Genomic DNA, 16,618 nt, shown 5'->3' on the forward strand with positions numbered 1-16,618 from the left:
TCACCCTATTTTGTGTTGTGAAGCATGCGAACCATGCCCCACAGTGGAGGGGATATTTCTTATACAATTAAGCTTAGTTAATAATCCAAAGTATTCCTACAGTGGCCTTGTATAAATATTCCTCATGGACTCAGCACTTTATTTCTATGCTTCTCTTCACAGGTGGCTGGTCTTGTCATGCTTCTTTGTACTTCGTATGGTTTAAAAAATTAAATTAAGAACAAAGTGACCTGGAAGACTTCTCCTGTGAGCTGAGCCAAGCCTGCTGCTTATGCAAGTAGCTATGAGAATGGGTTAAGCCAGGTTGGGGAAACCTCAGGACTGGGGGCCACACGTGTCCCTCCAGGGCTTTCTATCTGGCCCTCAGCACTCTCTCCAGGCCACGCCCCTTGCTGCTCCTATTTTGCCTCCTGAATGTTTCTGTTTGACTGGAATGTGTCTTTGAACCCTCTTGCTTGTCTATATTGAGGATAGGGGTGTGTGTTTGTGTGAGAGAGTGGAAACCGGCCTACTGTATGAAGGGAAAATATACATTAAGTGCTCCACCTGCTTTTGCCTGGCATGTGGCCCTTGGAAGATTGCCTGGAAGGGGATTGGCCCTTGGGCTGAAAAAGCTTTCCACCTATGGGTTAAAGAGTGAAACACTGAGCTCCTGGTGAGCCTTGGGTGGTGGTCAATCAGGTGTTCAACATGCTATCTGTTTGGGCTGATTACCTGGGAGTGCAAGTACTTTGAAGGTCACGGTACATGGTTAGTGGATTGCAATCATTATTGGGTGGGGGCGCAGATCATATTCTTTGAAGTTTTCACGAGAAAGGAGGGTGAGCTCTCTCTAGCTGGCGGGAGCAGATCTTCTACTTAGGGGCAGTCACCTGAACCCTTTGGCCTATTGCCGCAAAGAAGACTCCTAAGACGAATCTCCAACTCCCCTCAATCAACCAGAGCTTAGTGAGGGTGCACAATTTAATTCTTGGCCCCAACATACTTCCAGTTCTTAGCTGGAGATCCATTGTGGGCTCCAGTCCTGACATGAGCTGTACAGTACTTAAGTACTTAATTTATTAAGTAAATAAAGTAAGTACTTAATTTATTAAATAAATAAAGAGTTAACCTTTAAAAATATTTGGCAAGATTTATGTGTGCAGGGGTGCATCCCCCCCCCTCAAGTATGCATGCACAAATTCCTCATTATCAGCCTTCACAAGTCAGAAATTTCGGATCCCTCACCCATCGCAAGCTAAAACAAGCAGGGATTGTCTGCCACAATCACTAGCAGGTTTATTGTAGCGTAAGGTTCCATCTGACCATGAGGCTTCTGTCCAGTGAAAGTTTACTGTTCAATAAATGCATTCTCCTTTATAGTGTGACAAGAAGACTTCCTTTCTCACTTTTAAGCTTTCAGATGAGAAATTCAAAGTGCTAAGTCTGTACTGGTTCATTTTGATGATTCACATTGTCTCTGCAACCACACAGCCTCTTTCAGCTTGGAATCCTTCCCACTATTTCTAGTGTTTAGTGTATGTGTGCCATTCCTTATGTAGCCGAAACAGCACCACCCAAACACAGGAGGGAGGTATCAGCAGCCTTGGGAGAACTCAAAGTCTGCAGAAGTACAAGCATCTTTTGGGGAGAGGGACCCTAATGGGGGAACCCCCAAAAAACCCTCATCAAGGATGCAGTGTGTTTGGTGGACACAGGAAACCGATTATTGAAGGATGGGGAGTGGAGCAGAGAGGTGAGTAGGGGAATGTAATGGAGTCACTGGGACCCTGAAGAGCAGCACTCTATGGGCTCCTCTAGACCGGGGTTTTATTGCAAGTGTATTCTGCAACGTGTTCTTGACACACAAAAAGTGCATTAGTGATGGGTATATTTCTGCCTTAGTTTGTTCTGAGATGCGCTCCAAATGGCACCATATTTTGGTTGTCCAGAGCAGGGTGGGGACTATAGAGCAACAAAACCAGAACATTTGTGAGCATGAAAAGTTCTGGGATTTCAGAAGGAAGCTATGGGACAGATGAGAAATGAAGCCGTGTGGCCACCCCAGAACTTTTCACAGGTGGCAGACAGCATTGAAAGCAGATTTGCATACGGCCACTCCACTAGCATCATGAGAACAAATAATCATGGGTGTACAATGAAAAGGCTGTCTGGAAGGGCCCTGCCCTGCCACGTTTTCTCGCAGGTCCTTCCAAATGTCGTTTGTCCTTTACATTTGCCAACAGTTCCTCAATCTAGCCCTCAAACCTGGAACCCAAATGCGGGTGGAAGGATGCTGAATTCTTATATTGTACTCTGTTTTAGATACAGAGTGCACCAGACCAGTGGCAGCAGAGGGAAGGGCGGACAATAATCAGACAAATGATGGAGCTGGTAGGCTATTGTTTGCAAGAGCGGCAGAAATAATCCTGTCTTACTTCTGCCACCATTTGCTCTTGCGATGGGTGGGTTTGTCTCTCATTTTCATTTCCTCTTTTAGACTCAGCTGCTTGGGAACAATCAAGCACCATGAGGCACAAGAAGGAAAAGCTGGAGGGGAGCTCCAAAAAGTCCATCTTGTCCATGGGATGCTACTGACTTGGTTGCTGGAAGGTGGAAGGTATTCGTGGTCATGAACAGCATGAAAATGTTCTTGTGTTCCTTGCAGTCACTTGCTCTGCTGAGCCCCCTTCTGGCCCTCAAGTGGAGTCCTTATACCTTCCTGAGGATTCTGCCTGGCTTCCTCCAGTCTTTGTACCGGTCCCTCCGTGGTGGGTAAACCAGCGGCTGAGAAAAGCCTGAGCGGTTCATCCGTGAGGAACGGCTGAAAAAAAGCAAAGGGATGTAAATATAAGGAACTGACTTACCAAAAATAAGGTGAAATATTGAAGATAGATAAAAGGTAAAAAAAGTGATTATAGAAATGCTAAGAATTTAGTAAGATGTATGGAAGTCAGATGTATGGGATGCGGGTGGCGCTGTGGGTTAAACCACAGAGCCTAGGACTTGCCGATCAGAAGGTCGGCGGTTTGAATCCCCACAATGGGGTGAGCTCCCGTTGCTCGGTCCCTGCTCCTGCCAACCTAGCAGTTCGAAAGCACGTCAAAGTGCAAGTAGATAAATAGGTACAGCTCCAGCGGGAAGGTAAACGGCGTTTCCGTGTGCTGCTCTGGTTCGCCAGTAATGGCTTAGTCCTTCTGGCCACATGACTCGGAAGCTGTACGCTGGCTCCCTTGGCCAATAAAGCGAGATGAGCGCCACAACCCCAGAGTCGGTCACGACTGGACCTAATGGTCAGGGGTCCCTTTACCTTTACCTTTACCTTTATGGAAGTCAGAAAGAGGGAGGGAAGGAGGTTGATGTTCTGTTAGAGCAATGTATTAGGATATGGAATTCTGTAACAAAATGTGAATATGAAAAAATGTAAAACTTAATAAAAAAATATTATGGGGGAAAAAAGCAAAAAAGCAAAAGGAGAACATCAAGAAGAGCCCTGCTGGAATGATGCAGTAGTTGGCTACTAGTTTCCAGTTCCTTCTTTGCACAAAACTTCAAAATGCAACTTAGTCAGACCACTGCTATTTTCACCTGAGATTCAAGAAAGTGGACTCTCCTGGAGTCTCTCCTGGAGGTTTTTAAAGAGAGATTGGACAGCCACCTGTCAGGGATGCTTTAGCTCTGATTCCTGCATTGCAGGGGGTTGGACTAGATGGCCCTTGGAATTCCCTTCCAGCCTTACAATTCTGGGATTCTATGGTCCTAAGTGCATCCCACTTAGGGACGCAGGTGGCGCTGTGGGTTAAAGCCTCAGCGCCTAGGACTTGCCGATCGAAAGGTCGGCGGTTCGAATCCCTGCGGCGGAGTGCGCTCCCGCTGCTCGGTCCCAGCGCTTGCCAACTTAGCAGTTCGAAAGCACCTCCGGGTGCAAGTAGATAAATAGGGACCGCTTACCAGCGGGAAGGTAAACGGCGTTTCCGTGTGCGGCTCTGGCTCGCCAGAGCAGCGATGTCACGCTGGCCACGTGACCTGGAAGTGTCTCCGGACAGCGCTGGCCCCTGGCCTCTTGAGTGAGATGGGCGCACAACCCCAGAGTCTGTCAAGACTGGCCCGTACGGGCAGGGGTACCTTTACCTTTACCTTTAAGTGCATCCCACCACATTTAGGTTGCACAATTAAAGCTGATTTGGCACCTTTTGCAAAACCCACTTGCCTGAAACCAGACTTTTTGCAATAAAGTAACAGATGTAAAAATGCCCTGGAAAATCGTTGGATAACAATTGCTTGAGGCAACATCATCGAACCTCCCTGGAAACCAGTTGGCTTTTCTCTGAACATTCATTCAAATGCCATATAAGCCACTTGCCAACTTTGGCCAAAGGATCAGGAAGATGGCAGTAAACTTGTAAAAAAAAAAACTTAAATGAGAATCAAAGTGAATATTCCCTGAACCCCAAATTAAGTAAATAAGTGAATTATTAATTAAGTTTGGTGTACAATATACCGTATTTTTCGCTCTATAACACGCACCTGACCATAACACGCACATTGTTTTTAGAGGAGGAAAACAAGGGAAAAAACATTCTGAATGAAACAGTGGATGTATCATTTTTGGGCTTCATGCTGTGGCCACAGACATGTGATCTGATGGTGAATTTGGGATGACCCAATGCAAAGATCCTGAGAATCCCTGTGCATCCATGCTCTGTAACCACGTTTTTGCACCATTGCAGCCCCAGGCAACAGTGGGTGCGTGATTTTTTTGGTGCAGGCTGTAGCCATGGACATGCTATGTGATCTGATGTTGAATTTGGGGTGACCCAATGCAAAGATCCTGAAAATCCCTGTGGATCTATGCTTTTTAACCACGTTTTTGCACCATTGCAGCCCCATGCAACAGTGGGTGCGTGATTTTGGGGGGGCAGGCTGTAGCCATGGACATGCTATGTGATCTGATGGTGAATTTGGGGTGACCCAATGCAAGGATCCTGAGAATCCCTGTGGATCCATGCTTTTTAACCACATTTTTGCACCATTGCAGCCCCAGGCAACAGTGGGTGCGTGATTTTTTGGTGCAGGCTGTAGCCATGGACATGCTATGTGATCTGATGGTGAATTTGGGGTGACCCAATGCAAAGATCCTGAGAATCCCTGTGGATCTATGCTTTTTAACCACGTTTTTGCACCATTGCAGCCCCATGCAACAGTGGGTGCGTGGTTTTGGGGGGGCAGGCTGTAGCCATGGACATGCTATGTGATCTGATGGTGAATTTGGGGTGACCCAATGCAAGGATCCTGAGAATCCCTGTGGATCCATGCTTTTTAACCACATTTTTGCACCATTGCAGCCCCAGGCAACAGTGGGTGCGTGATTTTTTGGTGCAGGCTGTAGCCATGGACATGCTATGTGATCTGATGGTGAATTTGGGGTGACCCAATGCAAAGATCCTGAGAATCCCTGTGGATCTATGCTTTTTAACCACGTTTTTGCACCATTGCAGCCCCATGCAACAGTGGGTGCGTGATTTGGGGGGGGCAGGCTGTAGTCATGGACATGCTATGTGATCTGATGGTGAATTTGGGGTGACCCAATGCAAGGATCCTGAGAATCCCTGTGGATCCATGCTTTTCAACCACGTTTTTGCACCATTGCAGCCCCAGGCAACAGTGGGTGCGTGATTTTTTTGGTGCAGGCTGTAGCCATGGACATGCTATGTGATCTGATGGTGAATTTGGGGTGACCCAATGCAAAGATCCTGAGGATCCATGTGGATCCATGCTTTTTAACCACATTTTTGCACCATTGCAGCCCCAGGCAACAGTGGGTGCGTGATTTTGGGGGGGCAGGCTGTAGCCATGGACATGCTATGTGATCTGATGGTGAATTTGGGGTGACCCAATGCAAAGATCCTGAGGATCTATGCTTTGTAACCACATTTTAAGTGGGGAGGGAAGGAAAAACACAGAAGGGACAAGGAGCAGGAGAGAAGCAGCTGGCTAAGAATGCAGGAGAGGGGTAGGGAGGAAAGGAAGGCAAAAGTTTTCCCCCACCCAAGCCAGCCAGCCATCTCTCTCTCTCTCTCTCTCTCTCTCTCTCTCTCTCTCTCTCCCTCCCTCGCTCCCTCCCCCCCTCTCTCTCTCCCTTCCCCCCTCTCTCTCCCTCTCCCCCAGCAGCACCGGAGCTTGCCTGGAGGGGAGGGGCTTTCCCTGCTCTTTGTTCCGTTTCAGCAAACACAGCAAGGAAACAGAGAAGGGTGGGCAGTAAGACCCTGAGGCAGAATGCAGGAAAGCAGCCGCTTTCTCTTTTCAAGTTTCGCTTCCCTGTGCAGCGTGCAGCCCAGCGATTTGATTTTTGCTTGATTTTTCGGCTCCAGGGACCACACATTCGCTCTATAACACGCACAGACATTTCCCCTTCCTTTTTAGGAGAAAAAATCTGCGTGTTATAGAGCGAAATTTACGGTATCATATATCATATACCTACACGACTGAGCCAGCATGTATATTCTATAATCTCATAGCCTCCCACAAGTACCCTGATTTTCCAGGGACAGTCCCAGGAATTACAAAAGCCATCCCAGCTTCTGATTTAATCCTGGAATGCACTACCAGCGCAAAGCTCAGAAAAGAGGATGAGCTGGCCCTTGTCCCAAGCTAGGATGAAGGTAGCTGCGGCTGCTGCAAGGGAGACCCCTGCTGTCTCTCCATGGTTGCCAATGGCCTCCTCTGCTATTATTTATTAATGCTATTAATGTTGCGATACATATATGAAATCTTTACATATTGATACATATGCATTATATTTGTAAATTCCCATTTTCACATTTCATTATGTACCAACGTTTATCCATTTCTTATTTCTTGCCCTGTGTCTTCCCGCCACCCATGCATGACTTCCTTGTTATTATTTTGTAACTTTATTATTGAGATATTGTAATTTCGTATCTTAATAATTAAATATTCAATCTTATATATCTGCTTAGCTTAACTTTGTGAAATCAGTCTATATATATATATCAATAAATTCTTGTTGGAGCATCTTTTGGTCATGTATTCTTCTACACATTTCCATTCCTGTTTGAGATTTTGATTAGATTGCATTTTAATTGTTGCCGTCATTTTCGCTAATTCAATCATTTCAAAAAAATTATGTTGCCGATATTTCAATGTTGGTACTTCTTCTGGTTTCCAATTTTTTGCAATCAATAACCTTGCAGTGGCTGTTGCATATAAAACGATTCTTTCATGTCTTTGGGGACGTCATTTGTTATAATTCCTCAAAGTAATGTTTCCAGCTTCTTATCAATTGTTGCTTTAAAAATTTTTTCAGTTCCTCATGTATATTTCTTCCCCAAAATTTAATTTTATCAAATCCCCACCAGACATGATATAAGGATTCATCTGATACCTTACATCTCCAACACAGATTCGATGTTAAGTTTATAAATTTTAGCGAGTTTTACAGGGGTTAAGTACCACCTGTAAAACATCTTCATAATGTTTTCTTTGATAGTAATACAGTGGTACCTCTGGGGCCTCCTGCTGCCACTGCGCTGCCGCTGCACGATTTCTGTTCTCATCCTGAAGCAAAGTTCTTAACCCGAGGTAATATTTCTGGGTTAGTGGCGTCTGTAACCTGAAGCGTATGATACCTGAATCGTATGTAACCTGAGTTACCACTGTATATGCGGTGAAATTAATATCTGATTTCCAAAGTTTTTCCCAATGATCTAATGAAATCGCTGCTGGATAGGGGGTGAAGAGGATGAGAACAGCAGCATTGCGTCCTTTGCTGGTGCCCAGGGTGCACACATGTACGCACATGCACCAGACAGGACCAAGGGCTGGGCCCAGAGGGTAAAAACCCCCATACCAGGCCAAGTCCTGCCACTACCACCTGGCCCAGGGTGGATCCTGAGAGGCCTATAAGATCTGCTGCTGTGGCTGCTACCACCCAGGAGGATCCCCCTGCTCAGCGCCTGAGGGCCCCAGTCCTGCCACTCACCACCTGGCCCAGGGCGGGGCCTCATGGGCTCTGTAAAGGACTGCTGCCGCTGCCGCCGCCGCTGCTGGGCAGAGAGGGCTCCGTTTTCTTTGAGTTTTTTTGTTTAAATTGCTGTTATTTTTTACCTATGTCATTTTAAACTGTGATATTAATGCTGTATTCTTAATTTTAGATTTTGATTTACTGTATTTTTCGCTCTGTAAGACGCACCAGACCATAAGACGCACCTAGTTTTTGGAAGAGGAAAACAATAAAAAATATATTCTGAATCCCAGAAGGCAGGACAGCTAGCGGGATCGCAGCACAGCGATCCCTCTGGCTGCCCTGGCTTCTTGCTTGGCCATGCGCAGCCTCTCCCGGGGAAGGGGAGCCTTCATCCCCTGCCTGGGAGAGGCTGCACGCGGCTAAGGCTCCCCCAAGAGCTGCAGTCCCTTTAAAGAGCGTGCAGAGCGTGTGTGCGGCTCTTGGGGGCTTTTCCCCGAGGAGGGAAAAGGGCACCCCTTCTCCGTCCTCGGGGAAAAGCCCCAAAGACCCACACACACACTCCATGCGGCTCTTTAAAGGGAGCTCTGAGCAGAGCCTCTCGCTTGCATTCACTCCATAAGATGCACAGACATTTCCCCTTACATCTTAGGGGGGGGGGGAGTGCGTCTTATAGAGCTAAAAATACGGTATGTGGAAGTTGTTTTCCATTTGGTTGTGTATTTATTTTTTTACGTGGTTTATTTATTGTTTATGACTTTTGTAGTTATGTAAATCTTGTCGTGTTGTAAGCTGCCTTGCGCATTGTTTTTAACTGTGGAAAGGCAGCATAAAAATAAAAAATGATGATGAAGAAGTCTTGCCACCACTGCAGAGCGGGCACAGGGAAAAGAGGGTTCACAGGGCTGTGCTGTGCCACACCACCCGCTCACCCACTTTCACAGGGGGGAGCCCAGCCAGGGGGGAAGGTTACCGGGAGGCGAGGTCAGGGTCCTGGGTCGAGGGTTGGTAGACTCTCCTCCACGGGCGAAGCGGGGACCAAAGCGAGGAGCTGGACAAGGACAGGAACTCTGGAGGAACAGGACTGGATGCTGGCCGAAACAGCTCTTCAACGACGTTGCTCCCACAACCTAGGACCGGGCTGACTCGCCTTTATCTTCTCTGATAAAGACCCGCCTCTCCTGGCCATAAGGCGAGCACTCCTCCTGGGAGAAACCAGTTCCCTCCGCCTCTCTGCCCTGAGCCTCTGCAGCTCAGAAGATGCTGAAGGGTTACTGGACCCAGGGGAAGACTCACCTTCCCCTGACAGGGCTGGAAGAGGCGCACCTGTAGGCACTGTGTCTTCAATCACCTCCGGAGCCAGAGAGGATTCACCTGGTGCCTGCTCTTGAGGATCCGGCACAGGTGCAGGTGCTTCAGATCCAAGGCCCTGCCCCAGCTCAGCCGGCCCTGGAGGCGGGGACTCCTGTGCAGGCTGGGGTTCCTCCAGTTCGGCCTCTGAATCGGATTCCCAGGCCATCACAGGTGCATTCCCACAACACTGTGGCGGCAAGACCAGGCCGGGCTCTGGAGCCCAGAGCCCCACAGTGGCAGACAGGGCAGGGATCCCTGGGGGGGGGGGGGCTCCAGTAGTGTAGCTAGGGGGCAGAGGGGAGGGGCGCCCCGGCAGCACTTACCTTTTGAGGCGGTACGCCAAAGCTCAAGCTGGCATGCAAGCCCAGGTGCCCAAGAGCCTAGCGCACCACTCCCAAATTACCGTGGCCCAGGGCTGGGCTCACAGTGCACCAAGCAGCTGCTCCCCCCCCCAGCCTCCAGAGGTTAGCTGAGAAGGACACAACTGGCGTACACTGGCCCCTGTAAGCAGCAATGGGCCTGCAGTGTGCCCAAGCCAGCACATTTCTCCTGGGCGTCCTCTGCCCTCCGCCTCCCCCTCAGCTGTGCTCCACCTGAAGGGTGCCTGGGAGGGATGTGCATAGCTGTCAACCTTCCCTTTTTTTGCTTCAGTGCCTTACTTCAGTGCCGTTTCCCGCTGCTATCCCGGATTGTTAGATATCCCATAGACCATCCCCGGGACAGGTGAGGCTGCTGATCCCTTATTTTCAAACATGAAAGTTGACAGCTATGGGAATGTGGCGGCTTGGGTGTCAGCCCTGGGCTGCTTTATATTATATTATATTATATTATATTATATTATATTATATTATATTATATTATATTATTATTTTATTTTATTTTATTTTATTTTATTTTATTTTATTTTTTATTTTATTTTATTTTATTTTATTTTATATTTTATTTTATTTTATTTTATTTTAGAAGAAGAGTTTGGATTTGATATTCCGCTTTATCACTACCCCAAGGGATGCGGGTGGCACTGTGGGTTAAAACCACTGAGCCTAGGACTTGCCGATCAGTAGGTTGGCGGTACGAATCCCTGCGACGGAGTGAGCTCCCGTTGCTCGGTCCCTGCTCCTGCCAACCTAGCAGTTTGAAAGCACGTCAAAGTGCAAGTAGATGAATAGGGAAGGTAAACGGCATTTCCGTGCGCTGCTCTGGTTCACCAGAAGCGGCTTAGTCATGCTGGCCACATGACCCGGAAGCTGTACGCCGGCTCCCTTGGCCAATAAAGCAAGATGAGCGCCCCAACCCTAAAGTCGGTCACGACTGGACCTAATGGTCAGGGGTCCCTTTACCTTTTTAAGGAGTCTCAAAGCGGCTAACATCCTCCTTTCCCTTCCTCCCCCACAACAAACACTCTGAGGTGAGTGAGGCTGAGAGACTTCAGAGAAGTGTGACTGGCCCAAGGTCACCCAGCAGCTGCATGTGGAGGAGCGGGGAAACGAACCCGGTTCACCAGATTACGAGACTACTGCTCCTAACCACTACACCACACTGGCTCCCAAGCCCCGTGCTGCTTTTGTGGGCAGTGTGGGATCAGCGCATGCAGGCCACGTCCCCCTCAGCCCCCCACCAGGTGGAGTGTGCCAGTGAGGGATGCAGCTCTGGTGGCCAAGCCCAGCACGCCCTACCCTGGCATGTCCCGCCTGCATGTGTGGTGTGTGCATGCTACCATGCACCACGGGTGCCACTGGAGCTCCTTACACCACTGGGGGACACCTGATTTACACCCCCTCAAAAATCATGTGCCTGGGACTATGCCCTCCCCCCCCCCCCGTCCTCTCCACGCTGCTTGCCTGGATGAGAGGTGGCCACTGTCGTTAGGGTTCCAGGTGGAGAAATCGAAGTTGGAAACAGAACTGTTAGAACCTAAGACCAAGGTACTTTCAAGAATGTATAACTTGCTGTTAAAATGGAACACACAAGATGAAATGGTCAAATCGGCTATGATAAAGTGGGCACAGGATATTGGGCATAACATTATGTTTGAGGACTGGGAAAGGTTGTGGACCACTGGGCTGAACTTCACTGCATGCAATGCCTTGAAGGAAAATGTAATGAAAATGATATATAGGTGGTACATGACCCCAGTTAAACTTGCTAAGATATATCATTTGTCTGATAACAAATGTTGGAAATATAAAGAAAATGAAGGTACATTCTTTCACCTCTGGTGGACTTGCCCTAGGGTGAAGGCCTTCTGGGAAATGATATATAATGAGCTGAAAAAGGTATTTAAGTATACCTTCACCAAGAAACCAGAGGCCTTCCTTCTGGGTATTGTCGGCCAGAAGGTCTTAAAGAAGGACAGAACATTTTTTATGTATGCAACAACAGCAGCAAGGATACTCATCGCTAAGAACTGGAAAACTCAAGATCTACCCACACTGTAAGAGTGGCAGATGCAACTGATGGACTATATGGAACTGGCCGAGATGACTGGCAGAATCCGAGACCTGGGAGAGGAGAGGGTTGAAGAAGACTGGAAGAAATTCAAGATTTATTTAAAAAAACACTGTAATTTGGTTGAATGTTAAGAAAGGATGCTAGATCATAAATAATTGTGCACCACTAAATTAGAGGGAACCAAGATGACAAGTAAGTTGAGGAAAAATTATAAACCTATTGGAGAATTAACAGATTAGAGTTAAATGAATGTGATACAAGATTGTAAACAAGATGATAAATTGCAGGCAAGAATTGACAATGATGCAAGTGGGAGCGGGAGACGTGAGGGAGCCCAAAGAAGTTACGAAAATATGTTATGATATATGTTATACTGTTTTTTATTTTTGCATTTATGTTTAAAAACTTTAATAAAATATATATATTTTTTTTTAAAAAAAGAGAGAGGTGGCCACTGTCAATCACCAGCCCTGCGTGATGCTCTGGCTCGGAGGGGCAGTAAGAGGGCAGAGAGGAAGGCAGAGCAGAGGGCAAGGAGTATTGATTAAAAATAAAAATAATAAATGCTTTGTGCATCCACTTTTAATCTTGCCCCTTTCTAGAATTTATTTATTGCTGTGTGTTTTCCTTTTTGTAAATCTTCCAAAGAATAAAACAAAACAAAACTGGGATTAAGGGGTTTCTCAGGACGATTAAGCGCCTGTGTGTGTGTGCTGTGTCCCGTTGGTGTAGTAGTGGTGACGATCGCCCTTCTTCAGATAGGAGGACACACGCAAAAATGGTAGGCTGAGGAGGTCAGTTGTGGGGAGAGTGAGAAATGTCCCTATTTTCATCTGAGGAATGTTGGGGTATGTAACCAGTAGCCAGCTCCTGCAAGAGGAAGCTTGTTAGCTTTGTGCGTAGTCTTAAGTATTACTATTACTACAGTGGTATCTCAGGTTACAGACGCTTCAGGTTACAAACTCCGTTAACCCTGAAATAGTACCTCGGGTTAAGAACTTTGCTTCAGGATGAGAACAGAAATCACATGATGATGGCGGGAGGCCCCATTAGCTAAAGTGGTACCTCAGGTAAAGAACAGTTTCAGGTTAAGAATGGACCTCCAGAACAAATTAAGTTCTTAACCCGAGGTACCACTGTATTACTATTACTAATATAAGAGGGACTCTTACCCACTTGGAGATTTCAAGCCCTACACCTGGAGGGGGCCAGGAAAACCTGGAGACTGGAGCTCCGGCAAACATATCAGGAAATTCACAGATAAGGCATGACTAGGGTTGCCATATTTCAAACTCTGAAAATCCGCCAGAAAAGTTGTTGAGCTTTTTTGGCAATTTTTTTAAAAAAAGGTTTTGTGCTTTTTGAGTTTTTGAGCCAAAAACTACACCGCTGACATGGGTTGCACCTGGATTTTCCCAGGCAGTTTAGTGATTTCCGCCTGGACACTGCTTCTGACTGCAGTATTCCAGATATGTCTGGAAAATTCTGGATGTGTGACAACCCTGTGGGCATGACGACTGGGGCCTTCCGCTGTTGCTGCCCATCAACTGAGGGCTTATTTCTGTTTGTCCCTTGATTCCTAGTCACGGGTCTGAGATGTTTATCTTTTGCCCCACCGCTTTCCCCAGAAATACCCACTGTTTCCTGCTGAAACAGAACAAACATAAATCAGCAGGAAACCCGGTCGACTTTCGCTCTGATTCAGCAGTAAACCAAGGGTCTTCCTGGGGAAAGTGGGAGGGCAAAAGGAAAACCTCTTGGACCCATGTTTAGAAACCAAAGGACAAACAGAAGTTAGAGGCATATGATGATACACAGCTTCATTTAGCAGTACAATGGTACTTCGGGTTACAGACGCTTCAGGTTACAGACTCCGCTAACCCAGAAATAGTACCTCGGGTTAAGAACTTTGCTTCAGGATGAGAACAGAAATCGGGTGGCGGTGGTGTGGTGGCAGCAGGAGGCCCCATTAGCTAAAGTGGTACCTCAGGTTAAGAACAGTTTCAGGTTAAGAACGGACCTCTGGAAAGAATTAAGTTCTTAACCCGAGGTACCACTGTACAAGGAGTAGGTCAGAGCTTCCCTCTCAACATAGCGTTGTTGTTGTAGTTGTTGTTGTTGTAGTATTCATATCCCACATTTCCCCTAGACTCAAGGCAGCTTACACAAATGAAAGCCAGTGATTTTTACACTTGTTCTTATCCAAAAGGCTGAGAAGCTATTGAAACCCAGTGGGTTTTCTTTAAGACTCATGATGGTAGGTGCTGCACAACTGCCCAGCTGCCCACTGCAGTGGACACTTCTGCATTCTAGTCCCTAGCATACCTCCATACTGGGAGAAGTCTAGAAAGCCATAGAACCAGACTAGAAAGCAAACAGACTTGTCCCTGCTCCACAGAGAGCTCCCTGACTACAAGCATAGCTACAGGAAGGTGATAAGGAAGACTATACAGTATTCTCTATTGAAGAAGGCTCTTGCCTTTCTCCTGCCACTTTGTAGCATCCATGGAAATTAATAAAATGTGTGTCTCGTCAGAAGAATGTTTTCTAGCTCAAGCAGTGCATGCAGTATTGCTTTGTTTGCTCAGGCTTACCTGGAGTCAGACATGGCAGCAAGAGCTTTGCCTTGACCCACCTGAGATGGCCCTTGCAATCCACCTGGTGGTCTTGATCCACTGTCTGAAAAGCTCTGCTCTGCACTGATCAGCAGTGGCTGAGGGCTTCTAGGGTTTCAGATGAGGGCCTCTCCCAGCTCTGTCTGGAGACACCAGGGACTGAACCTGGGACCTTCTGCATGCAAAGTGGGTGCTCTGCTTCTGAGCTATGGCCCTTCCCCTCCTTGAGATCATTTAGCCAACTTGCAACATTCAGAGCCTGGTGATTCTGGATTTCATTTTTCTTGCCAACCTTTTGACTCAGTGGTGGTGGACTGTTTTGCATTAGAGTAAAATTACCAGTATTTTTCAGGAGGGATTCAAGTGCATACAGTTTAATTTAGATTTGTGCAATTAAAGCTCTCTGTCACACTAGCTTAATGATTTCACCCCTTTCATCAGACTATTTGCAGTTACAAACATTGCAGGGAAAAGCACTGAAAACTGGGTTGGCCAAAGCAGGTCCCTTCTAGGTTGGTGGTCCCTCGTACCCCCCCCCCAGCAATATACAATGGACATAATAGTAGATTAGTGGTGGATTTATACTGGAACATCCACACATCATTCTGCTTTGTTAGTTGTTCTGCAAGACTTCCCCAATGTCACCACATTATTGCCATCTTGTGCTATAGTGCAGCAAAGGTGTGACACCCCGCCCCTTGGGAACATTTGTAGTATAAAAAGTTACAGGTTTCAGCAGGAAGTTGCGGAACATGCACCAATGAGAAGCACAGAAGCATGTCTGTCCAAAAACTTTTGCAAATGGTACTGAAAGCAGGATTGTGTATATCCATCCTGAGGCCATCATGAACACAAATAATCATGAATGCACAGTTAAAAGGATGCCTGGTGCAGGAGACTTGATAGGAGGAAGACGTGTAAACACTCTGCAAGCAAATCAGGATGGATGCAAGATGCATGCTCATTGTCCTACTGCTGCTCTCGAAACAAATCCAAACAAATGCTCAATAAAGATTGGACATGGTCTAGCCCCACTGTAAGCTGTGTGCAAGCAAAGCAGGATGAATGCTCAATAAGCACGCTGTCTGGAAGTAATCTGGGGTATCAAAACCAGGGTTAGGTGGCTTCATTGTTTCAGATGAATTAACACAGATCATTGTGATATTGCGTGCATCTGTAGCACCAGTACATGCTGGCAGCCAAAATTTCTGCCACCCAAATCTGTCTCACAGACAGAGAGCCTCAGGGGGAGACAAGAGCCCTAGTTCAGTGGCAGAGCACATGTTCGGCATGCAAAATGTTGCACGTGCGCGCACACACACACACACACACACACTCACATGCAAACGCAGAAATCTATGTTTTGGTGTGCTGGATGAATCCTCTCTTGCCTTAATCAACTTACCTGGATGACCAGAGAGGCCCGGCTTGCTTCTTGGGTTTGGTTGCCTGCTTCTGGTACTCCATCCAGCCACTCACCAGCTCGTGGATGATCATCAGATAAAGGAGGAAGATGAGGATGGCCGGGTCCATTTGGGGCACTTCTGGGTCTGCTTCATTGGGCCCCGGGGACATGGATGCAACGGAGCAAAAGGCAGAGGAGGGATAATTCTTGTCTGTTCTTCCGTCTCTGTCTGGCAAACAGGAGGAGTGGGGATGCAAAAGCAGCTGTCATAAATGATGGCTTGCTGGCTGGGACCGTGCAGAGTGATTTACTGCTGTTGGAGGCAGGAGGCAGGTGCTTTCCATGCCGCTGAGCAGCTCTGATGTGGCCACACATGTTGTCTCCGTCTGCCCCTCTGCCTCCACCACCATCTCTCGTCTGTCCGCAGGCTGGCTCCTGTCCTCCGCTCTGGTGCTATTTACTGCATCGTTCTGCGGATGCCTGTGCAGGCAGACGCAAGAACAAAGGAGCGTTTTGCATCTTTCTTGAGACACAAAACAAGCTTGTCTCCAGATCAATCCATTGGGAGGAGCAGGAGCAGAAAAAGCACTGGTTAGCTGCCTCCCTTACAGTGCTGCAGGGGTGCAAAGTCAGCTTATCAGGAGGACCTAGACTTCTACGGACATTAGCCTTCTGCAAATATTTTGCAGAGGGGTAGCCATGTTCGTCTCTTGCAGCAAAAGCTACAGAGTCTTAAAGACTAATGAAGGTTTTGGGAACGGAGTTCTTATAAGAAGAATGGCTACGTTTGCAGATTCACCACCAAGACAGGAAAACGCTGGCATTATTCTC

General features: G+C 47.2%; 1 long non-coding RNA gene across 1 annotated transcript; it reads right to left on the reverse strand.

Moving 5' to 3' along the window:
- Nucleotides 1–1,253: 1,253 nt before the first annotated feature.
- Nucleotides 1,254–16,618, reverse strand: LOC310836526. The gene is made up of 2 exons (XR_014560102.1): nt 15,788–16,618; nt 1,254–2,803 (listed from the first exon to the last, which is right to left on the reverse strand). It is a non-coding gene; the product is annotated as an uncharacterized lncRNA (long non-coding RNA).

This window comes from Podarcis gaigeae (genome assembly GCF_964106915.1).
Source record: "Podarcis gaigeae genome assembly, chromosome: Z".
Lineage (NCBI taxonomy): Eukaryota > Metazoa > Chordata > Lepidosauria > Squamata > Lacertidae > Podarcis > Podarcis gaigeae.